Source organism: Podarcis melisellensis (genome assembly GCF_964234715.1).
Source record: "Podarcis melisellensis genome assembly, chromosome: 1".
NCBI classification, from domain to species: Eukaryota; Metazoa; Chordata; class Lepidosauria; order Squamata; family Lacertidae; genus Podarcis; species Podarcis melisellensis.
The window spans coordinates 47,311,886-47,330,387 of record NC_138528.1 but is presented as its reverse complement, the minus strand read 5'-3'; the positions used below and the strand labels follow the sequence as shown (position 1 = coordinate 47,330,387).

Genomic DNA, 18,502 nt, shown 5'->3' with positions numbered 1-18,502 from the left:
CATTGTTTCTAATTCTTCCTTATGATTTCCTTTTCTTTATAAATTCCCTGGGTCTTCCTCTTCTGACTCTCCCTCTGACTCTTCGTCCGATCCGCTCCCTCCCTCCTCCTCCTCTTCCTTTGTTTCTGCTTCTCCTGAAGTTCTTCTCTCCGCTCCCCCCCCTGCATCCGTCTCCACCCTTAACTCTTTATATTTCCTCAGGAATTTCCCGGTTTCTTCCTGATTTGCTAACTTATGCCTCTTGCCTCTGTATGTAAAAGATAACCCCTCGGGAAATTCCCATCTAAATTCAATTTTGTTTTTCTTTAATGCCTGCACCAACAGTTTGTAAGAATCTCTTCGTTTAAGTAATCTGATTGGGATGTCTTTAAAAATAATGATGTAATTCCCCTCTATGTTCAGCCTCCTTTCCCTATTCCGTAAAAGAATCTTGTTCCTCATTTCTTTATCCTTAAATGTGATTAAGCAATCACCTGTGTATTTCTTTGCTTTTATCGAACTAACCCGCATTCTAAATGCACTCTGCACATTTCTGGCCATTTCTTCGACTGATACGTCCATCCATTCCGCTAGCTCCTTTATTAGTTTTTCTTTAACATTTTCATTTTGTGTCTCTGGCACAGCCCTCAATCTTAAATTCACCTCTCTCTGCCTCAATTCATTCATTGCTATGATATCCTTCATCTCCTCCTGTGCCTTATTTAGATCTATCACTTCCCCTTTTATCTTTTCCTTCTCTCTCTTAATCTCCTTTAATTCCAATTTAGTCTTTTTTAACCCTTCCTCATTGAGCTGCGTTCTCCTAAATATTTCCTTTATTTGGCCTTTAAGTTCATTCACCGTTTCATCCATCTTTTTGTCCATCCTCCCAATCCTATTATCTACTTGTTCTAATTTATGTTCTACATTATTTTGACTCTGTTTGATTTCAGCAAGCGCCTTCAGTATATCAGTCTTAAAATCTACCTCTTGTTTTGACCCCCTTCTGTCACTAGGGGTTCCCCCATTAGTTCCCTTCTTTCCCGTATGCGACATTCTGTAAGTTTTACACTTCAAATTCGTGTTTTCCCTCCGTGTTTCTTTCTATTACTTTTGTTATATCTGCCCAATCCTCTCCACTTTTGGTGTATTAGTATATATTAATATATTAGTATATTAACTTTCTGTCCTACGCCCTCCTAAGTTACCCACCCTTATACAAATATTTACGCGCTTACATTCACTATAAGATTTTTGCCACTATGTCCTTCAGATTCCTCTTCTTCCAGTCCGCTTATTCCTCCTCCAGCTATTCTTCTCGCCTCCAATCAGGCTAATCCTCGTAGCAGAATAGTGGTTCTGGGGCAGTTAGTAGGAGAGTCGCATATCGGGAGAGAAGGAAAGGAAAAGGAGAGGGAGAGGAAACAAATAGGGGAGGTCAAGGAAATGGGAGGAGAGAAAAAGGGGGGGGGGCCGGCCGCAGAATTAAGCGATCTCCATTCCGCCACTAGGTGTCAGCAAATCCTTAAATTAGCAATTTTCAGCGTCTCTTTTCTCCTAAGGTTGTTCTCACCTATAGTTTTAAGACACCAATTCAGTCTTTCAAAAAAAAAAAACGAATATCAGTCCCCGTTCTTATCTAGCAGCGTCCCTCTCTCTTAATTCACCATAATTTTCGCCGCTCTATCAGTCGGTGTTTTGAGAGTCCCAATTTTCCTGTCCCAGTTCCCAAAAAGTCCCCGTCCCAAAGAGAAAGAGTCAAGCACCTCCAAAAAAAAAGAAACGAGAAAGAAATACCCACGATGGAATAGTCACGTTAATATGTATCGCTGTCTTTACCCCTCTCTCCTTCTCCGCTATCACGCAATCCTCATTCAGAGATCTATCATGGCGGCAGGGGCTTCTCTTCCGGTCTGAAATCCCTTGTGTTTTACTGCTCAAAGTAAAGCGTCTTCTCTTCTCTTCTCCCCCTCCGTTCCACCAAGGACACCTCAATCCAAAAGTTTTTCTCTGGCCTCTCCTCTTTCCCCCTTTTGTCTCGAGCATCCACCCTTAGATAATTTTTTTCGTTGTACAGGGGGGCGACTGAGAGGAAGTGTCTCGTCCGCCAAGGCTACTCACTTTCACTTTCCTCGCCCACTGGCGTCGCGCTGTGTCTGATTTGATTCTGATTTAAAGGAGAGGTAGAGCTGGGTGTCATCTGCATACTGATGAACACCCAGTCCAAACCCCCTGATGATCTCTCCCAGCGGCTTCATATAGATATTAAAAAGCATGGGGGAGAGGACAGAACCCTGAGGCACCCCACAAGTGAGAGCCCAGGGGTCTGAACACTCACCCCCCACCACCACCTTCTGGACACGGCCCAGGAGGAAGGAGCGGAACCACTGTATAACAGTGCCCCCAGCTCCCAGCCCCTCTAGACGGTCCAGAAGGATGTTATGGTCGATGGTGTCAAAGGCCGCTGAGAGATCCAGCAGAACTAGGAAACAGCTCTCACCTTTGTCCCTAGCCCGCCGGAGATCATCAACCAGCGCGACCAAGGCAGTTTCAGTCCCATGGTGAGGCCTGAATCCCGATTGGAAGGGATCCAAATGGTCCGTTTCCTCCAGGCGTGCTTGGAGTTGTTCAGCAACCACCCGCTCAATCACCTTGCCCAAGAATGGCAGATTTGAGACTGGGCGATAGTTGGCCAAATTGGCCGGGTCTAAAGAAGTTTTTTTTAAGAAGCGGTTTAATGACCGCCTCTTTCAGCGGGTCTGGGAAGGCTCCCTCACAGAGGGAAGCATTCACCACCCCGCAGAGCCCATCGCCCAGCCCTTCCCGGCTCGCTTTTATCAGCCAGGATGGGCAAGGATCAAGGAGACAGGTGGTCGGTTTCACTCGTCCAAGACTTTGCTACTCGTCCAAGACTTTGCTACTCACTCTCCTAGTGCCAGTATAACAGATGAGGATTCAATTGTGGTCCCACTCACAGTGACCCCTTCCTCGGGAGTAAGACAACCTGGGTGAACAACCTGGACAAGGAAACGTTTTGGGATTTGAAATTGGCCACAATTCCAGATGTAGGAAAGATGTAGGTATTGGGTGTGTGATCCTCCCAGCCTACTGGTGGAGGGCTGAGGCATGAGAGTCGATCATGGGATACTGGGTCCATCACACTTAAAGAAGCTCTATGGCCCATCTGCTGCACGCCTTGGCTTCTGGACAGAGACTTCCAACTAGACCCTTCCAATGGGGTACCCCTGTGATTGAGCTGTTCAGAGGTGGGGATGAGGCACCACTTCACCCCAATGTAAGACAAAGGATTCCACCCCAAAGCCCAGACCCACCAAAGTTTTGACTATTGCTGTGGGAAAGCCAAAACCTGCAAATGGGGCCAATCTGTTTGCCGGTAAATTCCGTCCTGGCTCCAAAGAGAACCACAGCAAACAATTAAAGAACCACAGCAAAGCCATAATTGCATAGCCTAGAAGAGAAACCATTACTATAGAACAAGCCTCAAAGCATGAATATGAGGGAGGGAAGGGAGGGGGTGATCACAGTCCTGAGGTCAGGGGCAGCTGGCCTTTTAAGGCCAAAGAGCGGACCAGAGTGAAACCTGCTCCACTCCGTTCTGCTCCCAAGCCCCACCTCCAAGGCCTGGCTTGATTGGCCAGAATTTAAAATTAGGACTGGCGGGAACTAACCATCTTCCTCTTTTTCTGGAAGAATAGCACTGAGAAACTATTATTTACCAATTATTATGCAGTCTCCTTGCTGCTTTAATAATTGGGGAGGGGGGAGTACCATAGCTGTCACCTTTTCCCTTTTCTTGCGAGGAATCCTATTCGGAATAAGGGAATTTCCCTTTAAAAAAGGGAAACATTCCCTTTAAAAAAGGGAAACGTTGACAGCTATGGGGAGTACTATTCCAGTACCTCTTTTGTGCAAGGGATCAGTCATCTTACAGTACTGTTTGTAAGCTTTTATGCCATATCCTGTGAACTACTGCCTTGGCATAGCTAAGGACCTTCATAGCTAAGGAGGGATTTGAGCCTTGAGTTTCCTACATCTAATACCAACATCTAGCTACCATGCTAGAGATAAATGCACTTTTCAGTTGCAGGTACTGTTAGTCAAAGTGTTTATTTTATTAGGAAATTAGTCCACCATGATCCCTAAATTCACATAGCTTAAATGTGACAGCCTCTTCTAAGGCCTTTGGGGTGCAGTACTTGGTGTTTAGGGGGTAATTCCACGCCCGTCCCATGTTCATCTATTCCTTCTGCAGTGATTACGGGGAGGGGAAGCTATTAATTATTTCCTTTCCTATAGCAGGCATGTTGGCCAATTGCTGAAGCACTGGTAATCCCAAACGACGAACTTACATTCAGAATCTACTCACAGGCCATAATAGTTTGTCATTTTTTCTTTTATTGCAATTAGATAGAAAGAAAGCGCTTTGGGTAACTAAGTTGGAGATGCCACAGCCCTTTTTATTTGGGGGAGAAGGTTCAGCACCTGTGGGGTGCCACAGGGTTCTGTCTTGGGCCCAGTCTTATTAAACATCTTTATCAACGACTTAGATGATGGACTCAAGGGCATCCTGATCAAATTTGCAGATGACACCAAACTGGGAGGGTGGCTAACACCCCAGAGGACAGGATCACACTTCAAAACGACCTTGACAGATTAGAGAACTGGGCCAAAACAAACAAGATGAATTTTAACAGGGAGAAATGTAAAGTATTGCACTTGGGCAAAAAAAATGAGAGGCACAAATACAAGATGGGTGACACCTGGCTTGAGAGCAGTACACGTGAAAAGGATCTAGGAGTCTAGGTTGACCACAACTTGACATGAGCCAACAGTTTGACGCAGCAGCTAAAAAAAGCCAATGCAATTCTGGGCTGCATCAATAGGAGTATAGCATCTAGATCAAGGGAAGTAATAGTGCCACTGTATTCTGCTCTGGTCAGACCTCACCTGGAGTACTGTGTCCAGTTCTGGGCACCACAGTTCAAGAAGGACACTGACAAACTGGAACGTGTCCAGAGGAGGGCAACCAAAATGGTCAAAGGCCTGGAAACGATGCCTTATGAGGAACGGCTAAGGGAGCTGGGCATGTTTAGCCTGGAGAAGAGGAGGTTAAGGGGTGATATGATAGCCATGTTCGAATATATAAAAAGATGTCACATAGAGGAGGGAGAAAGGTTGTTTTCTGCTGCTCCAGAGAAGCGGACACGGAGCAATGGATCCAAACTACAAGAAAGAAGATTCCACCTAAACAGTAGGAAGAACTTCCTGACAGTAAGAGCTGTTCGACAGTGGAATTTGCTGCCAAGGAGTGTGGTGGAGTCTCCTTCTTTGGAGGTCTTTAAGCAGAGGCTTGACAACCATATGTCAGGAGTGCTCTGATGGTGTTTCCTGCTTGGCAGGGGGTTGGACTCAATGGCCCTTGTGGTCTCTTCCAACTCTATGATTCTATGATTCTAAGAGTATGTTTTTGTCCATGATGGCAGATTCAGTCAGTTTCTCTGGATCTACAGATACTTTCCCCCTTTTTTCTTGAGGTGTGAACGGAATCAGAGAGCTGGTTCAGCAGTTTTTATGACATGTCCCATTCTTCTCACTCCTTCTTACTTTCTGAAAGGAAGAGATGGGGATTCTGTAGTTGCATGCTCTACATTTTACAACCAAGTCCCTTAAAATTATATTTGCAGTGTCTTTTTCAATAGATTGGTCTCAGAAACACTCCTCCTGTTTTTCCTCCCTCTTTTATAGCCTCCTCACTCATTGTGCTTACGGCTGAGGAAGTTATCCAGCCATCCTTGTTTGATACAATATTGTATAACAAAACGCCTTATTTTCATAATTTCCTCTATTGGACTCCTCCAGCTAGGCAAAGACTTCTGATTCTGTGGATATTTCCATCTGTAATACCCTTCCTGGCACAGTTCCTTCTTCTTATGAGCCTTCTTGGCAAGGCAATAGCAATCAAGCCTTGCTTTCCATTCTGGCCTGGCAGCAGAATTATTAAAACTGTGGAGGCTTCTGGTGCAGGAAATTGTGCCATTTTCTTTGTCCTCATCCGAATTATTGCTTGGTGTCTGGCACCATGTCATGGAACCAGTCAGAATTGGTACCATATTTATTTATTATTTTCCAGGAAACAGCAAACACTGAGCAACAGCACATAGAGGACAGCAGCAACTCCCCCCCCCCCTTCTTAGCATGAAGTGTACTTGGGAAGGAAGAGACTTTAGATATCAATGGAGTTGTGTGTCTGTGGATGCTGCAAAAGTATAGTAGTTACTATGGGGAAAGAAACAGGAATGAAAGGGTGCAGGCCAACTGAGTTTATAAAATTGGCTTCTTCATACCATGCCTGGATTCAAAAGAAGCCCCCCAAGTGGTTGTGTGAATTGACCCCATATTGACCAAAAACAAAGGATAGTGAGAAACTGAAGTATCTGTTGTTTCTTTTCTTCCAAAACTTGATGAAATTGCATTTGTTATTAGGGTTGTGCTTGAAATGATAAAAATGATCACCAAGGACAAGTCTCCTATAGCTTGTAACCTGCTGGTGCTAGTTAGACTGTAATTTGCAAAGACAGCAATATTCTAAAAGGGTACACCTGAAGCAATTCCCACAAAATAGTCTATCCGAAGCGTCACTGTCTTGGGAATATATAGGAGCAGAAGAGGTGGGGGAGACTTAATTATTTACTTAAACAATAAATTGTTTTTCCATACAAAGGAAAGTTCTAAGGAATTCTGATTTTTCTCATAAGCTTTGTTCTTAAATTTTAAATAAGATGGCAGAGTAGTAGTCAGGTTGCAATAATTTTTTTACAGGGTGAGGTTGAAGCCCCAAGGAGCGAAGCTGCAGGTGTCTTCCTCCGGGGTATTTATAATACCTGCTATTTGTTGCATTCAGGGCCCATTTTAAAGCCAGTTCCCCCACGCACACAATTTCTGCTTCTGAAGAATGCGTAAGAGCCTGGAGGACGTGATCTCTGGCAATTAATAGCAGGATGGAGGGGAATGAGTGTGCTCACGGGAAAGGATCTTCCCTTTTCAATTTGAATGGTAGGATTTGAGTGAGAAACTTCATAAAATAATTTATGGAGATCTATATGATATAGCCTAGGAAAAATGTTTATATCTGTATATAAAAAGAGAACCATGAGTTGGATCCAGAGATCCTATGAGTTGAGTTCTGGTCACGGCCAGGACTATCCTAAGTAACCAAATGCAGCTTTTGCAGATTTCATTTTCACCCTACATCCTCCTACACTGATCTCCTCTGAGGGGACCCTGTGGAACAGTCTTGGAGGTGGCACAGGAGCTTGTAGGGATAAAGTGGAATTAGTGGGAGTTGGCTTTCCCCCACACACTGTTTTAGCTACATCCTCACTGATCTAATGCACATTTTCTCTGTCCTGTGTCTTAATGTGCATTGAGATATATGTCAGTGTAACCGTCCATACTGTTTTTAAGCAACCCAACATGGATAGTACTATACCAAGCTTTCCAAATAAATGGCATAAGTCAGATTCTATAGGAGAATAGTGGCAGATTTTCTCTTCAAACTTAAGGCTTCTAGATCAACACATTGCTGTATCTCATGTAGTTCAGATAAAAAAATAATCCAAAGTCTGTGCAACAACTCCCCACCCCCAAACCCTAAAATCAGTTTCCTGATAATGTAAAGTAAATATGGATATTTTCCCTTGTTTTCTACAATTTATTCTTCTACTCATACAATTTTTGATAATTCTGGTTTTGCTATGGTTCAGGAAAGACAAAGGACACTGAACCCTGTTCTTAAGATAGTACTAGAAATTTTGTTCCAGACACCTCTAAGTTTCTAAGATTACACCCAACATCAACCACTTGCTGATCATAAGATCTAGAAACTTGACATTTAAAAAAATTATCAGGAAGCTGAATGCTGGGGTCACTGCTCCAATCTACATTCCTATGGAATGTTTTCTGCATTCCTATGGAAATTACCAGGACTAGCAAAGAGAAAAGGGATAGTGATAACTTTTTAAGTTATTTATTTCTCAGTTTTTAGAGAGAATCAACCAAGTGTTTAAGAAAAGTCCCTGTTAAGTTTGAAAGCAGCACAATCTCCTGATTATTTCAATATATGTATAGCTGAACAAGGGGGCAGGTGAAGGGCCCCAACATCTTCACACAAGGGTTGATTACAGGCTGCAGCTGTTGTGCAAATTTAATACAGTTTTAAGCAATTGCTTCAGATGTGCTTGCAAACAAAATGTTGCACAATGATTGTTAACTGACTCATATTAATATAGAAAAAGAGAAGCGAGGTTGTTAAGCAAGCTGCTTATGAGGCATGAGAGGTTGCAATCTGCTCTGTAAGTTCACACATATGTTTGAGTGTTTCCATATAAGTCAGTGAAGTGCTGTTGTAAATTAACAATAAAGGAAATGAATATTTTTGTTTAAAAACAAGGCAGAAAATTGAAGTGGAGACCTGCAAAAGGTATAACAGTATTTTCTTTCGAGTGTGCCTGAGGGGAAACCCTCTGAACTGCAACTATAGCGGATTGTATTCCGTGATGAAGCTTCTTGAGAAACCCTCAGAATAGAACATGTCTATCCATTTGGATGTGGTGCTTGACTGTTGGGGTAGCCCTTGTTTTGAGCTGTTTTTTAGAGCCAGGCCCGTTCACTTCCAACATTTTTTTAAAATATGGATGTGGAGAACTAAGCTACCTCTTTTCAGAAAAGGCATGTCAAACTCTTGTAACCCACCAAGACCTTCTTTTTCTATAATGAGTGGTGTGGGGTGTGTGGATGTTACGCCTTCCCAGTACTTTAGCCCTGAATAATGTAGTGCTTCTTTTGAGAGAGAAATTTAAGGCTTTCTGATCTTGGGGCAGAGGCTTGAATCACTCACTGGTAAATGACCACAGCCTGAAGAATTTCTGACATAAATTTATCACTGCAAACTCAGGGAGATATCTCTAGAATCCTATACATCACTCATCCCCCCCCCCCCCGTCTACTGCTTTCCCTTGTGACTAACAGGGGTCAGCAACCTTTTTCAGCTGTGGGCCAGTCCACCGTCCCTCAGACCATGTGGTGGGCCAGACTATATTTTTTTTGGGGGGGGAATGAATGAATTCCTATGCACCACAAATAACCCAGAGATGCATTTTTTTTTAAAAGCACACATTTTATTCATGTAAAAACACCAGGCAAGCCCCACAAATAACCCAAAGATGCATTTTAAATAAAAGGACTCGTGTAAAAACACGCTGATTCCTGGACCATCCGTGGGCCGGATTGAGAGAGAGGTTGGGCCACATCCAGCCCATGGGCCTTAGGTTGCCTACCCCTGGACTAAAGTAGGAGGAAATGAGAATGAGAAAGAGGTAAGGCAGGGATAGGGAACATGTGATCATCCAGATATTAATGAACTGCATCTCCCATCATCCCCTGAACATTGGCCATGGTGGCTGTGGCTGAGGGAATCAAACAACATCTGGAGGACCACATGTTCCCCCATTCCTGGAGAAAGGAAACAGATGGTTATGGGACAGAGTATTAGTGAATGAACTCAATCAGTAAAGTGTAACCGGTTCTAGAACTTAGAGCTGTCTTGTTACATAGAATCCTACATCTTCGCCCCTCCTCTCCATCTCCATAAGAAAGAGGACTTTTCCTTTTATAGGAATACTGAAAATTTGGAGATGGTAGCTTATGTATTTCTACGGAGACGATGCCCCTTTGCAGCTGCAGACGTGGATAACAACACAGTAAGGTAGGAATCAGAATCTAAGAGAGAGGCATTGGGACCTGATACCACTAATAATAAACATTTGAGCTGCCCTGATTTTAAAGGGGGGCATGTTGAAAAGCCTTCATCTGCGGCCTAGGCAACACTTCTACCAATGAAAGAACAAATTCTGCTTCCTTAACTCCCTCTCTGGTGATTTTAGCACATTTTGCTCCTCTTCCAGGTCAGATTGTTCCTCCAGTGACCTAATCTGGGAAGAATAGCTCCCCACATACCCAGACTGATCTTCTCTCAACCACAGGCAGCAAAATCATGTGGAGTTCCTGGCAAAGGGATTTCCATGTATTTTTAAAAAAGGAAAGAAAATATATTTTACTAGATAGTTTGCAGAGCTTTCTCTCTCCTTGAGATCCTAATTGGAGCACATTTAGGAATGGAGAGTTGAGGGCTTTTGTGCACATCTCAAGCCTGCCAACAATCATATGGCAGCAAAGTCCACCATTCCCATATCTAAAGGCTCACTATATAAACCAGTGTTCTCAGAGCACTGGAATATTCATTGAGGAACCTTGCTCTCTCCCTCCCCCATTGGCTTAGTTAACCTGGTTGAGACTTAGAGTAGGGCCTTCTCAGTGTCAAACTCCTTACTAGGGAAACTCATGTTAGCCCATCATTATGGGTTGGTTGGTTTTTCGATGGCAGGCAAAGGCATCTGGGGTGGAATTATTTATTACCTGTACAGTCGTATCTTGGTTGTCAAGCTTAATCCGTTCCAGGAATCCATTCGACTCCCGAAACTGTTCGAGGACCAAGGCACAGCTTCTGATTGGCTGCAGGAGCTTCCTGCACTCAATTGGAAGCTGCGGAAGCCCCATCAGACATTAGGCTTCCGAAAAACATTCACAAATTGAAACATTCACTTCCAGGTTTGCGGCGTTCAAGAGCCAAAACCTCTGAGTACCAAGGCATTCAACAACCAAGGTACGACTGTACAGCAAAAGGATTCTAGAGAAATAGTTTTTAACATTGGTTTCATTGTGTTAAGTTCTGTTGTAAACTGGACTGAACAACAAGCTATTTCAAAATGCAGTGGATGAATTTTAGATATCAAATATTCCTAGGAATGCAGTGGTACCTCTGGTTACGAACTTAATTCGTTCTGGAGGTCCGTTCTTAACCTGAAACCCTTCTTAACCTGAGGTACCACTTTAGCAAATGGGGCCTCCCGCTGCCACCACACCACCAGCACGCGATTTCTGTTCTCATCCTGAGGTAAAGTTCTTAACCCGAGGTACTACTTCCGGGTTAGTGGAGTCTGTAATCTGAAGTGTTTGTAACCCAAGGTGTTTGTAACCTGAGGTACCACTGTATATTTTTTTCTTGTTAAAAGAATGCTATTTTTTTGTGCCCACTTGAGCAACTTGAACCTAGTGAGCCAACTGAAGTCAATGTAGTAAAAGGGCCCATCCTACCAGTACCCTGTGCTCATATTTTGAAACCAAAACAACAGTTGAATGAGTCAAACACAACCAGGCAGTTTAGCTTCTACCTCATCTGTGGGAACAAGTGATTTTGTCCTTGTGGCTATGCTGAGCATTCTGTTTGGTGGTATTATTTGCTTATTCCCACCTAGGTATAGGACACCAGACGAAAAACCATTAATTGCTTCTGAAACAATGCAGAGAACTGTGTTTACACTAAGTTTCCTTTTCTAATTTTCTCATTTTCACTAAGTATCCTAAGAGACAGAGCTGACCTTTGCCAGAATTACAAAGAGCACCCAGCTGGGTCTGTACACATTTCTTAGGAAACAGGTTGAGAACAAATCTGACTCACCGTCAGTGCTCTAGAAGCTATTACAGTAAATCCCCTTCTTCTGCTGACTTCAGCAGAACAGTTTCAAATCTGCATCCTAGTTGAGGATGCAGCACCATAGGACTAAAGAACTTTTTAAAAAGAAAATACGAGTTGGGAGACAAAATCAAACAAACCATTAACCGGTGGCTCTGGGACCCTTAATTTATTGCACATGAAGTTTATGTCCAATTTTCTCTGGATTTGGGCCAAGGTTAAGAAATTTCCCTTAAATCAAATACCTTGACTTTCTCATTACAATTGGAAAGCAAGTAAGGATGGAGTCATTTTCAGATCTGGCCAGTGGAAACAACAGAAAAAGCAAAGAGAAATTTCTAGAAGATTGGTATTTGGCTAAAAGGTGACCTGTGCCTATGCAGGTGTAGCCAAAGGTAAACTCTTTATGCAAATGCTGCTTAGGACAGTTACTGTTCCTGCTATTTTATTATTTTTAACTAAAGAGTGTCCTTAATATCAGAATTCTTCCAGCTCCAATGTGATATATTGTGAGATACCACAGTTCCCAATTCTATCTCAGTATAGCATTCCTGTGTTGTTAACATGCATCCCTGATCATACATGTAGCCTTACATGAATATTTACTTGTATTGTCAATGGAAGCACACTATCCAAGATTTTGGGGCTACCTAGATAAGGCACAACCAAGGCCATCAGCTAATTTGCCTAATTGTACAGAGGAGAAGGAAGAGAGATAAAGAGAGAGAATTACTGCCACTATGTGAGAGGGGAGGCCCCTAGGCTGCAATAGAGGGGCAAGCTTGAAATGTAAATGAGGTGGAATTGAGTATATGAGGGCAGAACAGAGAGGCAAGAGGAAATGAGAAAGAGAGATTGAAGCACCAATCTGTTCCAGAGAGGAAAGAAGGAACCAGAGCTTTCGCACCAAGGTTCATGGTGACCTGGGAGTTTAAAGTTAGGACTAGATACCAAAGGTTCTAGGAGCATCTTGCTACAAATCATGGGTGTCATGCTGCCTCTTCACTAGAACACCGGACCACAGGTTAGTTTTCTCTTCCATATAGGTAAAGGCTGTGGTGGGAAGTAAAGGTAGCCATGTCTTCATAGGCTCACCTGAATGACCCATGGTATCAGTTTCCAACAAATTGGGTTCCCTTTCAAGCCTATGTTCACAGCCACAAGAGCTGGCAGCTTACTATGTAAATTTTAAAGTAGTAAGCTTTCTCAGGACCCTGAATTTTGCAACTAATACAACATTCTGGGCTTTATTTTATCCTTGCATGTAATCACAAGATACACATAGTTGGGTATGTATAGCCATTGTACGTGTGATACTGCGAATGTTCTAAGTGTCCTTCTGATCTGGAAATACTTTTACATTCCTTCAGACTTAAGCATTTGCACAGTTATACGTTATCTGTCCATATTATTTCTCAATACATCTGCTGACTCTATGTGGCAATTTTCCCCACAGCAGCCTTTATAGCAGCAAGTCACTTAAATAACTTCCAGCTCCTTCCCTAAGCTTATGTTCTTTTTCCATTACATCTCTCATTCATTTTCCAAGCAATTCTGAATTCTCCTTTTTCCTTTTTTTTTAATTTAACACATAAATTAGTGCAAGTCATTGTGTACTATATATAGCCCTCCTGTCTGTTTTCCATATGCTTTGACCTTGGCATGCTTCTTTTCAGCATTCCAGCCTAATTCAAGTCTCCCTCTCTCCTCCTGCACGCATGCACTCTTTTTTTGCTTTTTTTTAAAAAAGGAAATGGACTATATTGAATTCAAGAACCAAATACTGTAACTGACAACTAAAGAAAAAGCACTGTTTGAGTACTGTTTTTTGTTTTTAAGTGCAGGGGCTAAATTACTGGCATAACAGTATATTTCTGGCATGTGACAGGAAGGCTGAGCGCTGGGGAACTGAATGGAAATAGAGCCTAGAACTAGCAACTTCCTGTGTTCCAGTGCACTGAGGTAAAAAGCAGTAGCTGAGGAAGTGAGTATGTGCTCATACTGGCTAAATAGCTGAGGAGAATATGTACTCATGCTAGCTACCGCTAGGAGGCAGCTTTCAAAAGAGGGACCAGTTTGATCTGAGCAGTGTAGACACAAGCGGCTTCTAGTGCTCTCCGCACTTATGACTCTGGTTTGCACCAACATTTATGTCTGGAGTCTCTACACCTATCCCACACAGATTACCGTATTTTTCGCTCTATAAGACACACCTAGTTTTTGGAGGAGGAAAACAAGAGGGGAAAAAATCTGAATCTCAGAAGCCAGATCAGCAAGAGGGATCACTGCGCAGTGAAAGCAGCAATCCCTCTTGCTGTTCTGGCTTCTGGGATAGCTGCGCAGCCTGCATTCGCTCCATAAGACGCACACATATTTCCCCTTACTTTTTAGGAGGGAAAAAGTGAGTCTTATAGAGCAAAAAATACGGTAAGCCCGGCCTCTATCAGAAGCCACATCAAGAGGCCAGTCCTCCATTGACTACCATCTGTTAGTGGCAGCCGAATTATCAAAGTGTGACTACTACTACATTGGGGGAAGGGAGGATTGATGCTGTTGGGAAGCAGTGGGTCTAACAAACAGAGGACCAAGAAGGAAGGTTAAAAAGAAAATGCCTCAGAAAGGGATGGGTGGAAGAGGCTGAGGACTGTAGGAACCTTGGCAAGGAACGGGTTGAGCATCAGAAGGTGTAAAAACTTCATACAGAAACTATGCAGAGGCTGGGAGCAGGCAAAACTGCTGAAGAGTCAAAGACTTCACTTGCATCTCAAATAGTGTAATATTGCAGATAGAAGCATTTCCTGCCATTTCTAATGGGTTCCATTCTAATCAACAGTAGTATTATAGGCTGACAGCAATATCTATTTTTCTGTTATTTCTATTAAGAAAGGGATGTTTTCTCCATCTCTGGAAAGAAAGAGTTGTACTCTGTTTTGATGGAGAGGACAGATCCATGGTTTTCAAGGATTTTGATACAGAAGAAAGTGATAAAACAGTGTTTTCTTGCATTTTCTGTTGAAGACAGGGTGAGTAGGGCTCAAAAGGCACAGTTAGTTTACAAATGAGTTCCTAAAGTTTTAGTACATTTCCAGTTCAAAATGATGAGAAGAAAGTAAGCTGCAATCCTATACACACTTACTTGGAAGTAAGTCTTACTGAACTTGGTGACTTCTGAGTAAACATGCACAGAATTGCCCTATTGATCTTGCATCATTTGTGATGGCTAGAATGAGGAGAAAAGAGCATTCTCAGACTTTTTTTTAATATAAAAAGGTCAATATATTCATTTGCTGTGATAAATCTGTCTCAGAATGTATAATATATGCCACATCAATAGAATTCTGGGCCTTTCCAAAATTTGTGAATTTTATCAGAACAGTACTGAGCTGTTTGTGGATTTTCGCAGAACAGTTCTGATCCAAGATTAAAATTATCATTTCCAGAAGGACTAGAATCATTTCCAGTCCTTGTTTTAGAAGTTTAAAAAACCCTAGCCTTGAACACCACCACAAAGCTTATAAATGGCAGAAATAATGACTGCTTTGCTGATCATATTTTAAAGGATCTATAATAGTTCCCTTCCCATATGTTCTCCAATGCAAGGAGTGTCACCTCCAAAACAACACAGGCCACTTTAGTCAAGAAAGGATCACCCAGGGCATATTGCATAACCCTCTCAGAATCTTGCTTTTTGCGGGATGCTTTGATGGAGAGAGGGGTATGGAGGATGAAGATTACTTCCAGGCTAGAACAAGGAGCCCTATTGTTTGCCCAGCTCTGTGTTGGTTTTTGTTTTCTCTCATTCATTACAGCATGATCAGATCACAGCTGGCCTAAGGATATGCTTTCCAGTATGTTTAAGATTTGGAACAGTCCCAGGTTTCAGGAACACATGGCAGGGAAGAGAGGGCATCTGTGATACTGAGTGGAAAGCAAATTTCTACTTTTCTTCAGACTGAATTCTCCTTCAAGAAGAACGAGATTCTGATTGGCTGGCGGTCCTAGTCAGTGAAAAAAGGACAGTTAACTGTCAAGTGTGGAGAAAGAATGCCAGTTGGGTAAGTCAGTTGATGATGGCTAAAACCAGTAAAAGCTGAGGCAAGGTGGGATAGCTGAGGTCTAAGCTAGTCCTGCCCAGTGGGATAACTATACTTTGCTGGTCAATATCAAAGGAAGGGAGCCAGTGGCTGTATTAGACTAACAGGCTGTCGATGTGTAAAGCTAAACTGTCCAGGCAGTCATAAGTATACCTGGTGGAAATTTGGTGTCAGAAGCAGATTGTATCCAGTTACTGGACCGAGTTTTGAGTGAATTTGGCTGGGTTAGAGCTTTAGGTAATTGGACCTGAAGTAAATGCCTTTTATAGGCAGGTTTTAGCAACCAAATCTATTGAGTTCTTAGAAATGATAATCAAGACCCTATAGTAAACGTCAGTACTTATTGTACAAAATATCCCTTTAATGAACCATCTTAGCTAATAGTTCATTCTTTTTCCAGTGTGAGAGTCAATCTCACACCTAAACCTATTATACTAAGCTACTAGGAGGTTTTAAAAGCATTCTAAGGGAATGGGTCACAGCAAAAAAAAAAGGCACCACAGAATTCTGAATTATTGTAGCAAGGAGTTCCATAGAACTTGAACAATAAAAATTAAAGAAGCACTAATATCTAAGTGTGCATTTATACAAAGTGGGACTGAGGAAACATTTCTCCATAGGCCTTCAAAAGGCTTAGTAAAGAGTTGCCAGGAGAAACACACCTGGCCAATTGTGTTCATCAAAAAGGGGGGAAATGGAAAAAATAACTTCCTTTCTTTCTAATTTTCCCTAATCCTAAATAGTGTCATAAAAAATAGAAAAGTTATACCCATATAGCCACTCTCTTGCTTGACTATTGCTGAGTTAGTTTCTCCTGGACCTATTTACTGCTGAAAGGGGATTCCATTTTGGCATATGGTTTCTGAAATATAAACAGAGCAGCAAAGAATGCCTGGGGTGAGAGGGTAGAGAGAGGTACGAGGCAGGGAGGTGCTGGTACAGAAGAAATTCACCCTACCTGCAGTTTGCTTGCTGGAGTTTATATCTCCAACTGGAAAATCACAAGCTGCCAAAAGAAAAGAAAAGAAAAAAGGAAAGAAAATAATGTCGTGATGGTATCCTTTATTGGGCAAACTTGAATTGCTTAAATGAAACAAATGAAGTTTTTTAACTCCACCAAGACTCTTCATCTAGGATAAATTGTTAAGAGTAAAACTAAAAGCTGTTTGAGTTTCAAAAAGTAAAAAATGGTAGTGTCACTTGATTGTTCTGAGAGCAAAGGATGAAAATTAGGCTAAGAAGTTAAGAAGAGCCCTGCTGGATTAGACTAAATCCCCATCTAGTCCAGCATTCTGTTCACACTGTGGCCAACCAGATGCCCATGGGCATGCAACAGCCTTCTCCTGCTGGTGTTCTCTATCAACTAATATTTAGAGGCATATTGCCTGATACCTTCTGATAAATTTATGTTTGCCCAGTCCCCTTTGAAAGCTGTCCAAGTTGGCAATCATCACTATATCTTGGTAAAGCTTCCTCCAGAATTTAACACGTCTTGCACAAGGAAGTACTTCCTTTAGTCTATCCTGAAAGTCCAAGTAATACAAGAGAGGTTGAAATTATTGTTATGTGCACCATTCACACCAGCGCTCCATGACCACTGAGATCATTCCTTATTAGGCTGTTTTAGAATCTCCCACAACCCCTTTAGAAGGTTTTCCCCCTTAAATACTTTTTGTACATCTGCAAACCTTGGGGTTTCCCTAAGCATGGTGCTACCTCCCTCTAGTTTATGGGTCATGTCATTTTGAGTCCATATGGATACACACTCAGAGAATTGAGTACCTTTATTAGTGTATATTATGACAGAAGTGGCAAAAAGACAGAACATCTTCCCCCTTCTGCTCAAACTTATTGTGGGGTGCATATTGCTGAAACATTTTGTGAAGAAATATTGTATGGTGGGTGAAATTTAGTCAGACCATACACAGAAATCCCTGAACTCACTTAAGAGGTATTTGCAGCGAGCCCAGATAAATGAAGTTACAGGTAGGTAGCCGTGTTGTTCTGCCGTAGTCGAAACAAAATAAAAAAATTCCTTCCAGTAGCACCTTAGAGACCAACTATGTTTGTTATTGGTATGAGCTTTCGTGGGCATGCACACTTCTTCAGACACCACTACTGAAGAAGTGTGCATGCACACGAAAGCTCATACCAATAACAAACTTAGTTGGTCTCTAAGGTGCTACTGGAAGGATTTTTTTTATTTGTTTCAGATAAATGAAGTTAGCTTCCAGGGCTGGTATTATACAGGACTACACTTGAAGTTCAAATAAGAAGTTGCTCTCACTGAAAAGCCTTCAGGTTTCAAAAGGAGGCACAGATGCTTATTAGTTCTTTGAAACATAACATTCGTTCAACATGAAAAGTTCACAAGGCTGCTTCAGCCTTCTAAAACCCATAAACCTGATCAGTATATTTATACCTCTGCAAACAGTGGCCTTGTTTATGTCAAAAAGTCCAAGGTTATCCTGATTTTACTATTTTTAATTTAGCTAGGAATAAGCAGAGGAGGAGGACTTAATTGCAAACAGACTGAACTTTATATAGGAAATGTGTATGCCCCTTGGGGGCACCTAGAAAGTGAAGGCCTGAAATTAAAACCATATTCCTTTCTCCCTCACTCCCTAAAGCATGTAAGCCTTGAATAATGGATTGCTGTTTGCTAGCATTATGTCCTGGTGGTTCTTCCTGCTCACTGTAACACTGGTCCCATTACTGCTGGGTTATTAGATGGTTCACAATCAGTACTACTTTTCTAGAAAAATAGGTGCCGCTTCTCACCATGAAGTTGTTACACTTTTTAACAACAACAAAAGAG

At 42.1% G+C, this 18,502-nt stretch overlaps 1 protein-coding gene and 1 long non-coding RNA gene across 16 annotated transcripts in view; one reads left to right on the top strand and one right to left on the bottom strand.

Moving 5' to 3' along the window:
• LOC309364806 overlaps positions 1–18,502 on the bottom strand; it is a 142,648-nt gene that overhangs the window by 22,517 nt on the left and 101,629 nt on the right. For 4 of the 5 annotated variants that reach the window (XR_014165879.1, XR_014165881.1, XR_014165882.1 and 1 more), the window contains 4 exons: positions 16,643–16,690; positions 14,719–14,810; positions 9,591–9,735; positions 5,468–5,603 (listed from right to left, as the gene is read on the bottom strand). This is a non-coding gene — a long non-coding RNA (uncharacterized lncRNA). Of the gene's footprint in view, positions 1–5,467; positions 5,604–9,590; positions 9,736–14,718; positions 14,811–16,642; positions 16,691–18,502 lie in introns of those variants that run through there. The other variant, XR_014165880.1, reaches the window with a different exon arrangement.
• The window catches only part of RAD51B (RAD51 paralog B), a 366,487-nt gene that overhangs the window by 276,950 nt on the left and 71,035 nt on the right, over positions 1–18,502 (top strand). The window lies entirely within an intron of this gene.